Raw genomic sequence first — 14,957 nt, 5'->3', positions numbered from 1 at the left:
GTGTAAATCTGGATATGTTAAGCAAACAGTTTATTTTGTTTTAATTCCATTTACTCCTTGTTTTTAATCTTGTTGTTATTAAGATTACTGTTGTGTGGGTAATTTTATACACGTTTCCCCAGAGAAAAAAGAGAACACCATAACCTAAAGAGGTAGGTTAGAGAATTTCTGGAATTTATACCACTGTTCAGTCGCAGCCAGGGAGGATGTCTTCTCCTGATGAGGTGAGCTGCTAGAGACGATAGTAAGTAGCACATAAGGCGAGAAACCAAAAGGCCAGGGAGCAGGCAAGAATTGGCAGCGGTGCTGGTTGTAATTGCATTCATTATTTCAACATGAAAAGAATGTTACACTGACTTTTTACTCTATGGTTTCAGACCAGGTGTTAAACCTAGTTTAGTATTAGAAATTTACCTCCCCAATATAATTTCCACACACAGAATAGATTAAACTCAACTGTGAGCCCATCTGTAGAAAGGTTTCAGAGTAGCAGCCGTGTTAGTCTGTATCCGCAAAAAGAAGAACAGGAGTACTTGTGGCACCTTAGAGACTAACAAATTTATTAGAGCATAAGCTTTCGTGGGCTACAGCCCACTTCTTCTATATGCATCCGAAGAAGTGGGCTGTAGCCCACGAAAGCTTATGCTCTAATAAATTTGTTAGTCTCTAAGATGCCACAAGTACTCCTGTTCTTCTTTTTGCGGATACAGACTAACACGGCTGCTACTCTGAAACCTTTCTACAGATGGGCTCACAGTTGAGTTTAATCTATTCTGTGTGTGGAAATTATATTGGGGAGGTAAATTTCTAATACTAAACTAGGTTTAACACCTGGTCTGAAACCATAGAGTAAAAAGTCAGTGTAACATTCTTTTCATGTTGAAATAATGAATGCAATTACAACCAGCACCGCTGCCAATTCTTGCCTGCTCCCTGGCCTTTTGGTTTCTCGCCTTATGTGCTACTTACTATCGTCTCTAGCAGCTCACCTCATCAGGAGAAGACATCCTCCCTGGCTGCGACTGAACAGTGGTATAAATTCCAGAAATTCTCTAACCTACCTCTTTAGGTTATGGTGTTCTCTTTTTTCTCTGGGGAAACGTGTATAAAATTACCCACACAACAGTAATCTTAATAACAACAAGATTAAAAACAAGGAGTAAATGGAATTAAAACAAAATAAACTGTTTGCTTAACATATCCAGATTTACACTTCCCATATGGTGAACTATATATGGCACTCTAATCTTAGTTACAGGGGAAAATAAGGAAACTGCATAGCTTACATCCCTTGAAAGCAGTCCTCTCTCACTGACTGCTTCTCGGGAGTAGTCAATTACTTTTTGTCAAGGTCCAAATTTCTTGGTCAAGGTATAGTCAAGAGCTAGACTCCAGAGAAACATTTTTCACACCATATAAAAATAATGATGATAATAAGTAAATAAAAATATTTTGCAGTCCGTTCAAAAAACGTCTGGCAGTCCGGATTTAGCCTGCGGTCTGCCTGCTGACTACCCCTGGCTCAGGTCCCCTAGTCAGCATGGCATTGCTGTCTAAGGAGAGATGTGAGTCTCTCTCACGCAAACTCCTTGTCAAGCTGCTCCCCTCTCCTGCCCCTTTTCTAGTGCAACAGCAGCCACTTTCTAAACAGTGTTCTCCATATACTTGCACATACATTGGGGTTTGGGGTATTCACTGTATTCTGCAAGAGATAGGCCACTGAAGATACTCAGACCCTTTAATAATGAGTAATAACTGCCTTTCAAAGACTTAATGACCATGCTTAGATACCACATTCCACATATTGTTGTATAAGAACCTAACTTATCCAGGCATCTGGTTTAAAACCTTTATTTTGTATTACCAATTTAATATTTAAGCAATTTTCCTTTGCTAAACAAATTATGGGCAGATCCCCAGACCCTACATCAAACCAATGTTTCCCAAACTTTGAAAGCTGATCTGTCTTTCAGGAAGATGAAACCAATGGTGCCCTACCTTCAACTCTTCATTAAAGGCCTTCCCTCTTCATTTGTACATCTTCTGGACACTGTGACTAGTCTGATGCACCACTGCAAGGGGGCATGCCCCACACATCACAGCTGTTTTATTCAGGCTCTTTGCCAACAGGGGCAAACATTGCTGCCTTAGTTACACAAGTTTCATATTTTGAAGGTTTTTTTTGCAATCACAACAGATAGACTATCTTAATTTTTTTTTAAAGAGAGCTGAAACTCTGAAGAAGAAAAGTCTGACTGCTCCCCTTCATGCACTGCCTGAGTGGGCCCCATATTTTAGGAAACATTAAATTAATTTCTGCATTTTCTATTTTTTTAAAATAATTTCCCTGAGAGAAAAAAATTATATAAAACTTATATATATGTGTGTGTGTCTGTGTTGTGTTATATAACAACTACTCTGCACATTAGCAGAGGCTAAATGAAGCCAAAGATATACATTTACACTCTTCGATATTTTTTTTAATATTGGACAAACACCAGAACACCAACCACAAACATTTAGCAATGAACAAGTCAGCTATATTACTTCTAAACTGAAGTGTCTTGCGTCTGAGTGAAATTCCCTGTTTAGAAAAGAGAATCAGGGCTGGGTAAAAACATTCTTTCTAGACTTGAAGTTCTTTTTGAAGATAGGAACAAAGCAACAAAGGCCACATTTCCAGAAAATAGAAGCTCTCATCCTCATACAATTATATGCCCATATTTATATGCAAAAAAGCCTTGATTGTGTGAATAAATGGCCAGTTAGGCTTCTAAATGGCCTGTGCATTCAGTCGCAATAAATGCACACACAACTGCAGGTACAGAGTTGGATTTTTGTCTAGCGACCAAAACACCACACAGCTAGCACAACTGGAAGTCTTGAAAGACTTTGAAGGCTAGATAGTAGGAGTTTATACAGTCATATGCAGTTCGCTACACTCTGCAGTCATTACATTCCTTTTCTCTTCTTTTCACTTTCTAACTTCCAATCCTCTTGCTAATCTTCTTTCCTCTTAACTTGTTGTTTGGAGACAGTCATTATTGTTTTTTTTAATGCGTTAACAAACATTGATAGATATTTCACTGGTAAAGCAGAAGCCAGAGTATAGCAAAGAGAAGTGAGAGTTACATTCTTCATTTATAAAAATAGAATGGAAAAGCATAATAAAATTAACCAGTAGTGGCTGATTTTTCTAACAGTAACTATGTAATTATACTGCCCTTGGGAGAAAAAAGTTATGCTGAGTGTGAAATAATGCCTTTGCAATATATAGCAATGAGTCCTTAGAGCATAGCATACAGTGTATCTGTTGCCTTTGAGCAGGTAGAACCCACTTTTGAGCTGGAGAGGGCTCATGCAAGCCCCTTTTAAACAGAAGAATCTATTGGTCCCAAGAAGGAGAAATTGCCATTTTTATGTTAAGAAAAAAAAAAAAAAGCCTGTGGCTTTTCCCTTGTGAAGATAGCAAATTCGAATGGCTGTAAATAAATGGTGAGAGTTGAGAGGAACAACCAAACTCCATTTCTTCAGAAGGTGCCTGGGGGAGGCCATGGGAGCAGAAGCTCTCAACCATCAATTCCTTATGAAAAATGAATGACTTAAATTGGGGTGTTTCTTAGTAACCCGCCCCAATCTTTTTAGGCCAGGCCTGTGTAGAGAAATGCAATCACAAGTGAATTAGTTCGGAGGATTGTTTGGAAAGGCTAATCAAAAATGCCAAAATGGTAAGGTGGGCTCTGAATGTTAACATTTTCAGCATTCTCAAGCTGGGTTTCAAGCAGCTGCTGAGACACAGGTTGCACCCTCCCTTGCCGCAGATGCTGCAACCAGAGAAACATGCCTACTTCAGTCCCCACAATACAGATTCGTCTTTGCAACTCTCAGGCTCCTTGCACTGGCCACTCCAGCAGCACATTAGCAGGTGGAGGTGAGGAGGTAGGACCAAGCTGGTGCTGCCGCTGCTCTGAATGGGGCCCTACAATAGTTATTTAAGGATTAAAGAAGGAAGGGTGCCAGCAAACAATGAATGGCTGGGTGGGAAGAGTGAGTGTTTCACATGTGACATACAGACCTAAATCAGGTGGGGTAGAAAAAAGGTTGCTTCTTCTGATGGTTAACTTTAGTTTGGGATGGGGGCAGGGGTGTTAGGAAAGGGACTGGAGAGAGGAAGGGTGGGGGGAATGGATTGGCGAGGTAGGATGTGAGATTTGAGGGTTGTGATCGGACGGTGTAGGGTACAATGGAATGGGTTGGTATGACAGCAGGAGTATGTCTGCCTGGGAGGCAGAATGGAAGGGTTGATGAGGTTAGACCTGGGGTGTGAATGGAGGGGGAGTGGCTCTGAAGGATTAGGACCTGGGGAGGTTAGACCAGGAGGATCTGGGGGAGTAGTAGGCCTGGAGGGTATAGGGAGTCTGAGGGCATAAAATGGGGGTTTGGGATGTTAACCTTAGGGTATATGAGGATGGAGGAGGTAGAATAGGGAGAAGCTGGGGAAATTAGGCCTGGTGTATGTAAGCAGTCTGAGTGTGTAGGAGGTTAGTCCTGGGATAGGATGGGGACTGGGAAGGTTACACCTGAGGACAGTGGTGATAGAATAGGGGAGATTAGGCCTGCCATATTGCATGGTGGAATTGGAAGAGATTAGACCTGGCATACTGGGTGGTAGGATGGTGGGAAGCTTAAGCCTAGAGCATTGGTCAGTAGGATGTGGGGTAGGTTAGGCCTGGTGTATTGGTCTGTAGGCTGGGGAGGAGGTTAGGCTGGGTGTATTGGTCAGTAGGATGGGGAGGGAGGTTAGGCTGGGTGTATTGGGAAGGAGGATGGTGGGAAGGTTAGGCCTGGTGTATTGGTCAGACGGATTGTGGGGTAGGTTGGGCCTGGCGGCAGGAAGATGCATGGGAGGTTAGGTCTGGTGTGTTGGGAAGTAAAATGGGCAGAGGTTAGGCATGGTGTGTTGGATGGGAGGAGGGGGGTGGAGGTTAGACCCGCTGTTCAGTGGTAGGATGGGGGGATTTTAGGCCTGGTGTGTTGGGCTGGAGGATGTGGGGAGGGTAGGCCTAGTGTATTGGGCAGTGGGATTGAGGGAGGTTAAACTTGGCGTATTGGGCAGGATGGTGGGGAGGTTCTGTATGGTGTATTGGGTGCTAGGATGTGGGGGAGGTTAAGCCTGGTGTATGGAGTGGAAAGGTGGGGAGAAGTTAGATCTGGTGAATTGGGCAGGAGACTGATGGGGAGACTAGGCATGGCGTAGTGATCAGTAGTATGTGGGGGAGATTAAGTGTGGCATAGTGGGCAGCAGGATGTGAGGAATGTTAGGCCTGCCTGGCATATTGGCAGGAGGCTGGTTGGAAGATTAGGCCTGGCGTTTCAGGCAGGAGGATAGGGAGGGACGTTAGGCCTGACATATTATTTTGTCAAACAATTTTTAAAAGATGCTTTTCCCCCACAAATCTTTGCAATGGATAAGAGGGCTATACCCCTCCACCTTTGTGGATCAAGAGAAAAATAATTTATTTTAAAAATAAAACTACCTGCCTGTTAAAATATTTCCAACCTTTCCCATCTACCCACTTGTCTCTAGGACTCATTGTGGCCTTTGCTTTCATAGCTCATCATTCTTCACTTTAAACCTGAATGGCATTTTTCCTGTTGACCCTTGTGGTTTCCGGACCTTGCAAGAGATACTGTGTTAATGCATTTTCCCAGAAATTAGGGAGGCCACGCTTTCCAAGGTCATTAAGGAGTTTCGCTTCCAGACCTACCCGAGAAATCAAACCTCATTATTTCATTTCCAATAATAAACCTTTAAAGGAAATCTAAAGTTGCACCCCTCATTACAAATAAAAGTACATTAAACATAAACTCTAACATTTAAAACAGCAAGATTGCACCTACATTGTATAATCGCTACACAAAGGACCAATAATCACTTTGTTCAAAAGAGATAATGCAGCATAATATAAGTAGTAGTTTAAGCAATTATCTAGTAGAACAGTTAATCATCACCCTCAGTTCACAGCCTTTTGTTTCTCAGGAATACACATGTCAGATTGTAATTAAATGCATTCACACTATTCAGTGCCAAGCAAGCTGCCTGGATTGAACAGGGGAACCAAGCTGGAAAGCACAAAACAGACAAGTTTAGACACAGCTTTTATGACTGTTTCTGCCTGGCATGGGGTCCTTGCTGACAAATTTGTTATGTAAGGGTGAAACTGCACTGTAGTCAATTATTTATAAAAGAATACAATTTATGTTAAAAACTGTGCCTCCATAAGGTTTATTTTTACAGCATTTTCACATTTTCAGAGCATTTTGTTACTGTGCAAATTATCTGCTTGGAATAAATGTTCTTTGACTTGAATTTATAAGCAAACCAACTCTTTAAGTAAACTGATTAGTTCAAAACTGTTCCATGACAAGGATTGCAAATTTAACCATAACATCTGACATTTGGCGTTTTTTCCTTTTCCAAAGTACAGTATCAGATGCAATTGTTACTATTTTACAATTGTTAGAATAGACTTTGATGGATTTCGTGATAGGCAATTGAACCATGGTAGTGTGCACAGTGATCTATGAAAAGATGTGGGGGAAAGACAACACTTTCTCGATTCACAATATGGTTATCCTATGGCCCTATTAAAACTCCAGACCACCTTGGAACATAGACAGGATGTAACCAACCATATATCTGTAACATGCCACAACCTCAGAAAAGAGGAGTATAGCGTGGTTCTGGAATATGGTTGAAATATAGTTAGGTCCCATCTACGCTAAAGACATAACAGTAGTTTAATCATGTCAGCTGACTACTGTGGTATAACCATGTATCCCATGTTACTGTAGCGGGGATGGGCCTTAAGGATTTACCAAGTCATACATAAAATATTTTCTCACAAAGGTGAGCACTAGAGAACAAAGACTTTGTCCACACTGCGGAGTAGAACCATATAATCCAGCTGCAGCTAGCAGGTTTCTTGCTGCTTGCTTACAACAAAGCAACCACAGTTTCTTACTCCCTTCAAATGAAACAAAAAACCTCCAAACACCCATCTGTACAAACTTTGGCCGAGAAAGCCAGCTCCTCCCTCCTAATGTTTTTAAATGCCATGAAAAAACACATCTAGAGTTGGCATATGTCCTCACAATCCTGAAACTGGAGCTTCAATTACTTTTCTCACACATCTATGAGCAGACATGGGGCAGGGTAGAAATGGGTCATTTTTAATATGGTATAGCAATGAGTTATGAATATTTCCGGACACTAGAGCAGGCATAAAGAGGAAAGGATGTGAGGAGTGAATTTATCAAGGAGAACAGTGTTTTTAACTTTCTAAACAATGTATTCTTATTATTACACATCAGTTATTATCATTTGCTACTGAAGTACAAAACATCATCTGAATGCAACACCGTAACCTTCACTTGCAAAAGATAAGACCTTTTTCTAGCTCCTCAAATCCAGTCAGTGATGTTATATTTCCTCAAAAAGTTTATTTTCCCGCTAATTCTTTTGATGGTGTTAGAATATAGAAAGAGGTGGCACATCTTTGCTCAGATTTCCTCCCAGGTCTGTCTAGTACTTTTTGGCCCACACCTTACCTAATGCAAATTCACATATACCTCTTGTTTTCTCAAGACCTTGCGGTGATCTAGATTTTGTTACCTCTTCTTCTTTTTCCAGTAAAATCAAAGGAGTTCTGAGATAGTGTACAAATGATCCTTTGTGGACATGAACTACTTCACAAAAGGAAAATAAAAAAAGACAGTTGACATGTTATCCAAAGGGCCCCTCACATAAGAGGAGATAGAGCCTCAGTTATTTGCTCCCTAGAGCAAACACCTCTTGCTATGATCGTATTGTGTTTGAAATTATGTATCAAATGTAACTCTCCTCTGCCCTCAAACTGTGGTTTACCATAGTTTGAATACTTGTGGAGTGAGCCAAACTGTATTCACCAGCTGCTGTACAAACTGTGAGTGGTCCTGTTAGAAAGCATGGTTAGGCCCTTGTTCTTAAAATGGTTAATGAACATGGCTGACCCTGTGTATATGAGTGAGACAACTTTAGTCAGGACCCAGCTGGGGGGTGGGAGTGGAGCTAAGGATTTTGCTGTATTTGACACTCAGGGTATGTCAACACTGCAAATGAAAGTGCGACTGTACCATGGGAAGAAGTATCTTTGGTAGCTTTAATCTATGTTATTGTAAATGTGACGGCACAGACTTCAGCATGGGTCACCAATACAAATACAAACCCATAGTCCCGAATGGGCTTGTATGTGGGCAGCTAGTGCACGTCACCACATCTATACTATTATTCTGACCACTGCTAACTAGATTAAAGCTAGTAAGAGTATGCCTGCTTGTGCTACAAAACCCTCTTCATTTGCAGGGTAGACATAAACTCAGTGTCAAAATTCACAGCTTTATAGCGCAGTCACATCTCTCACAGTTTCAAACTGAACTCTCAGTTCCTTGGCATCTCATGAGAGCTTACTGAAAAACAATGCTGCTTAATGGTACTTTACAAACAGAACAAAAGAGTCCCTGCCTAAAAGAGTTTATAATCTAACAATTCAGCATTTCAAGAAATTAAAAAGATATTGGTAATTTGGAAAAAAAATCAAATAAAATGCAAATGAATAATTGACAGTGAAATAATAATGGCATGATACTCAGCAAATAAATGAATGTGATAAAACCAAGGTGAAGCAGGACCTGCACATTTACCTCTTCTGTATTACTTTACAGATGTTGAACTTCCCTGGCCTGGTGTAATTATCCAAGCTAATTATCCAACCAAATTCGGTGATGAATCCTGGTTACGTGCCACCTAAGGCATGTTGCCCATATGCCAAGAAGAATATTCTGTCTGGTTAAATATTAACCCTTAGCATGTTGGCTAATCCCCAGTTGACTGTCCTAAGTGCTCTTGTATCTCCCTGGTTGATTGAACCACATGTGTTTAGCCCCTTAGAGACTAGCTTGTTTCCATGGGCATAAGGAGGTAGCCAACAGGGGGATGATGTGCTAGGGAAGAGGAATGGTTTCTGGCTCCTGAGTAGTGGGGCCTGGTTAGGAGTCTTGGAAGATGTTAGTTGTGACCTGAGCTGCATACGTTCTCCTGTTAGCCATCTCTCCAGCCTGCCCTCCTGAAGTGACACATCTCTCTCACTTCTGATTCCTCCTTCAAGCAAGGAATCTGTGTGTGTGTGTGTGTGTGGTGGTGGGGGGGGGAGGATTGGTATGCTGAAATGAAAACTTAAGCTGGGGAGGAACTAAGATGGAACCAAGAGTAGAGGCTTATAGATAAAGATAAATCAGGTGGAGAATGTAAGGCTGCCCACTCTCCTGGGGGATAGCCTTCTTCCAATGGCTTTGCTGTGGGCTAGGGAGCCTTCTTTAGCAGTTGAAGGGAATAGCAGCAAATTTGCACGTACTCATCCATGGTGCTCTAAAGATTAATTCTTTCAGCATTACTTAAAAGCAACCACATAAGTGGTCAGTCTTTTCTGTGTTCAAATACTGAGCAGCTTCCTTTGTTGAGAAACATGGGCTCAGTCGTGGGAGGTGGAAGGTGCCCTTATCTCTTACTGATTTCAGAGGCTCGGGTCCCAAAAGGTATGTCTATACAGCAGTCAGAGTACTGAGTGCTGCTTAGGTAGACATACCCATGCTAGCTTTTATCTAGCTAGCACAGCTTTAAAATAGCAATGAAGACATGGCAGCATGGACCTTGGCATGGACTAGCAACACAAGTACGTACCCAGGTTTGCAGGTAGGTTTGACCACCTGCACTGTCACATTGGCAGACTGGACATTTTGCTGGAAACTAGTTTTAGTATGGCAGTACTAACTGAGATTCCAGGAACGTACAGTTATAGACTCATTAAACAGTGGGAGAGATTTCTAAAAGCTATTTTGAAAAAAATTGTAATATCTAGTAAATATTTGTTTAGCTAGCTTTGGCATTAGAATTAATCATTACAATTTTCTTCTTAAGTTGTGTCCCCCAAGGGTAGGACTAACTGAACTTTCACTTCCCCCTTTTCCAGGCAGGTTGGTCCTGAGTCCATATTCTTAATAGTTTCAGCCTGAAAAACTACTTATGCCATCTGAAAGAGGGGTAAATAAAGGTCTTTAATTTTCCTTATCCCCTGTTGATACCACATATTTCCCTATGCTTTCATCAACAACAACAACAAAATCGGTGCATTTTGAGACCATGACATGGCAGCATTTGAAATCAGCAAACCTCATAACCAAGGCCTCATCAGTCAAAGAGAGCCCACACATACAAGCAGGCTCATTATGCAAAGCCACATTTTGCAGTTGCTGTTCCTAGTATATAATGGAAACATAATTACTTTCCACAAGAGTCTACTTTTCTCTCAGTTTAACATATGTCTTATTAAATATCTGTTCTTTTTATAAATAACACACGGTGATCCATTCTCCCCCAGATGCACGCATGCAACTTCTCCATTAGCCTTAATAGGACTTATGTGTGCATGAGAGAGCCTGTTGAACTCTATGCTATATGTCTATTTATAACACTTAAAGATCAAAAGTTAACCTTAACAAGGCAAATATCTACTGTTACTTTTCTGTTCTTATTAAAGGTAGCACTAGTATAAATTGTTTTCTTCAATCATTTTAGCAGAGCTGTTTAAAGTAATTCCCCAAGTACCATGCTAATAATGTAGCCCTAGGTGATTAGGCCCATATGAACATTTTAAAATGTTGATTAAATTAGGTGTGTGGGGAAGATATTTTTAAGAGTATGCGCTAGTATTCATTACAATAAAGTTTATTAAGACAGTGAGAGCTCACTAAACCAAAGATCATTATCTTTGTACCGAAAATTTAATTTGAAAACAAAAACAAGCCCTTGAACATTAAATCTGCACTATTCTTCTTTCTGTGCATTGTTCAGATTTAATATAATCATCCTTAGTAGAACCCACTAGAAAACAAATGATTTTTAATGTCAGTCACACTGTACCTTTTGCCTCATGTGGGGTAGGTGGCTGGAAAGATACTGGAGATATAAATAGGCAAACATATTGAGGACAAATTGATTCAACAACATCTGTTCTTCCAAGAAATAGTCAGCGCAAGGTGTAGATGACATTGATGCAGAGAGAATATTATTGTTATCGTTACTGTTTTGATGTCATTACCATGTTATTTCCATTGTTCTGACATAATCACTTGTTTATTCTAATTGCTCCAATCTCAACAGGGTGACTTTTATGTCACTTAGCAGCACAAATAAATAACTTATGTTTTATTGTTGCATTCACACATGTCAAACATACAGTTTAAAATCTGTAACCCTATATATATCATTCAAATGCACCCATTATGACATCACAGCAATTCATTTTTATTTAAAACTGTGTATATCAAAGCCAGAAATATGAGGTTATAGATAATTAAACATACATAAAAATTGTGGAAGGGATAGTTATGATCAGAATTACTAGTCAAGGAGTGACCTCTGTATTTTTGATAAACAATACTACTTCATTTCTATAGAGATTTTAAAATATAATTTCATGCATTCACAAGCTATGCTGATTTACACCAGATGGTAATTTGGGGGATCTATCTATCTATCTATTGGGGGGTGGGGGGGTGGGAAGAATCCCCAGGCGAGAATTTGCTTGCCATTGTTATTCAAACTCTGTGTTTTGGAATGCTGTACTGTGTTTTAAGCATTTTGCCTGTTGGTTTACCTTAGGTCTGTCACTGTGCATGAGCAAGATGCATGAATTAAAGATGTTTGCACTGCACTCCCGAATTGCTGGCGTAAGATATAAAAACCAAAATATGAAATAGAGAAAAGCATTTTTCAAACAAGCATTTTTGTAAATTTTGCACTCTGCCTGCCAGAAACATTAACTAGTGGAAGTAAACTATAATACACTCTCTCACACGTATATAGCTTTCTGTGTGCTTGTATGTGCACATACACCTGTTTTTACTCTCTGCCTGTGCATTCTCTGTATAGTTCATGTATTTAAATGTTTATCTTTCTTTTTCTGTTTGTTTGTGTGTCCATGTAGTATAGTGTACACACACAAATAGATATTCACATGCTTTAGTGCTATCATCAGCTTTTATATCTCAAGGATATTATATCACAGGTGGCAGCTCCACTGAAAATATTGCTATAAAAGATGTGAAAACAAAAAAGGGAGACTACAGTATGTTTCAAGTGTGGAAATGTAGAAAAAGGCAGAAAAGGTAGTTTAGGTTTACAGTGGTCTTTTTAGTAGATGCATATTGGCAATTAATTTGATCTGTAGTCTGAGGCATTTTATAATTAATTTCTCAGCATTTACCACATACAAGCCATCACTTTAAAGTGCTATGTCATTAACAAAATCCCATTTTTTTCATAAAGAATAGGTATACTGATCTACATTTTTCCATGCTGCCTAGCCAGAATGGACTCTAGGGATATTATCTTATTCAGAAAGAACCTTTCAAGGTTGAATAAAAGAAATGGTGCAGGGTCCCTGGGAGAGGGAAGTGATCATCATTTTCACCTTCAACTCTTCTTTGATGTGGCAGAGTCAATTTTTAATCAGCAGCCATCAGACTGGGCTTCATTTCGCCTTACAAAGTCCTATTACTCTGCCACTTTCTGGAAGGAGGTGATAAGGACAATGCTCTTCTTTTTCTCTTCATAGAGCCTCGCATATGATGAGTCCCTTTGGAGAGGCTTGATAAAAAAAAAAAAGAGTGAGTATGTAGGGATAAAGGTCACCTCTCTGCCAGAATTAACTCTTCAAGACAACAAACTTTGATTCCACTGCATTTGTTTTTAACAACTATTCTGTTGTCTTTGTGGGCAGCAGGAGTAATGAGAAAAGGGTTAACCCACATAATGGTTTTGATGTAAATGCTACGCAGGATTATTAGCCTGTCACAGGGAAAAAAAAAAACCAACCAAACAACTCAGTTGCCCCACTGCTAATGGACCTTACAGAAATTAGTGGCGTGAAGGAAATAGCATGCAATTAAAATGCACCTATCTCAGCAAAGCACCTCAAAGTAATCCTTTATCACAAGAGTGCACCGCAGATCCTTACAGATAAAATAAGGAAGAGTGATTTCCTACAATCACCCAAATTGAAAAAACCAAAAGAACAAAAAAACAAATAAAAACTATTTCCCCCTCTGGAGGTATTTTTTATGTTAAATAAACCTAAATTATTTTTAAACTATGCATTCATGCAGAAAACCCTCTGTAATCTCTTAGTATCATTTATTGTAGTCAGCAGTCTTAATTGCCTCCCTGAAATGGATCAGAGTTCTGGGAATTATACACTAAAATGATGTTACCACTCTCCAGTCTTCACATTCCTTGATATAATCTCATTAAAAATATCAAGCCTCTAGGTGAGGGAATACATATGGATGCTAAATGCATTTTAAGCAGTAGCACCTAAACTGATGACCTAGTTATTACAGAACAAAGCAGCAGAAGATGAATTTTAATACTGAAGTAAAGCAGGTTTTTTTCTTTGGTTAATACTATAATTATTAACATGTTTTTGGACTGAATTTGCTTGTTACCCCTGAAAAAAATGATAATTTTGAACCAACCAAAATAGTGAAATGACATTTTTGGAGTAAAATAAATTCTTATTTTCCAGAAGACCACACAAGTGGGGGAAAAAAAAAAAACCCAATTGCATTAGCTATAATTACTGTAAAGAGATGGGAAAAGCGGTATGCCAAGTTCTGCTTTTTTTTTAACAGAAATGAGAGCTGTGTTAAAAAAAAATATAAGTCTCTAGAGAAAATACACTCATCACCCAGCCAAATAAGGGGCAAAGGCAGGGGGGAAGCACGCTGAGTCCAACATATGAAATCATTAGATTTTTATAGAATTGGATTTCCTGTTATAAATTGCAAAGAATACTTCTGCAAAAGCTAAGAGAGTATATAGCATGAAATATATCACATGCTATGTGATCTGATGTGTTGCAACAATAAGCCATTCTATCTTTGGTGCAGAATAATATAGCAGAATGGAATTCAGCCATCAGAATAAGCAATTTAAAAAGAAACAAACAAATATTTTAATTATCAGTGATCTAATGCATGCTGATTGTCAGTGAATCACCCAGATGAAGCCTTTGATAAACAGTAATACAGTGTCATCTGGTTTCAAAACAAAACAAACAAACAAACAAACAACCCTTGCTATGTGACACAATGCTTTTGAAGCATATGGTCACAAAACAGTGCCCCAGTGGATACAAAGGATTTTAAAAATAATAATGTGACATCCAACTAGAGTTAAGGTAGCTGTGTTTCCATTATGTGGTAGCCTCTGTTTTTCAGGGGTTCATAACTCAGCTGTTGAAATTTGCTTTTGAGGTGAAACTTGGAAACACTATGTAAAACAAAGACTTCTTTTTTTGAGTGGTCACAGTCAGTTTAGTGAGAACTGGATGACTCTGGGGATTGGTAACATGACATAGAATGTTTCAGGTCTACGGTGCCAGTTTACAGTTGTCCAATGTTGGTAGTGAATGAAAATAATAACCATCTGACGGCAGACTGGTGGTTTGTGTTATGTGAATAAATAGTCTCAGTTCCACCTCCACTATTGGTGTTAGCTGGTTGGCACCCGTCTTAACCGAGAGCTAAGAATTTTATGGGCAAGGACACTGAATTTTCCTTTTCTTCTTGAGATGAACCCTCTAGGCCAGAGTTGAGGTACGTTGGTGGGTCAGTTTGGAGAGCTGCTGCTGTAGCTTGTTTTATATTGCTGTGGCTAAAATAGGGGCTGCAGCCAGATGGCTGTCAGTCTAGTGCCTTTAATCACCATTAATCACCTTAAACAAAGGGCTCAACATGGACCAGTACATGCTGGTTTAATGAGCCGGTACTTGTTACTTCATACCCTGCTGTCAGGTCAA

This window comes from Trachemys scripta, chromosome 2, assembly GCF_013100865.1.
Source record: "Trachemys scripta elegans isolate TJP31775 chromosome 2, CAS_Tse_1.0, whole genome shotgun sequence".
Lineage (NCBI taxonomy): Eukaryota > Metazoa > Chordata > Testudines > Emydidae > Trachemys > Trachemys scripta.
Note: the sequence above shows the minus strand (reverse complement) of the source record.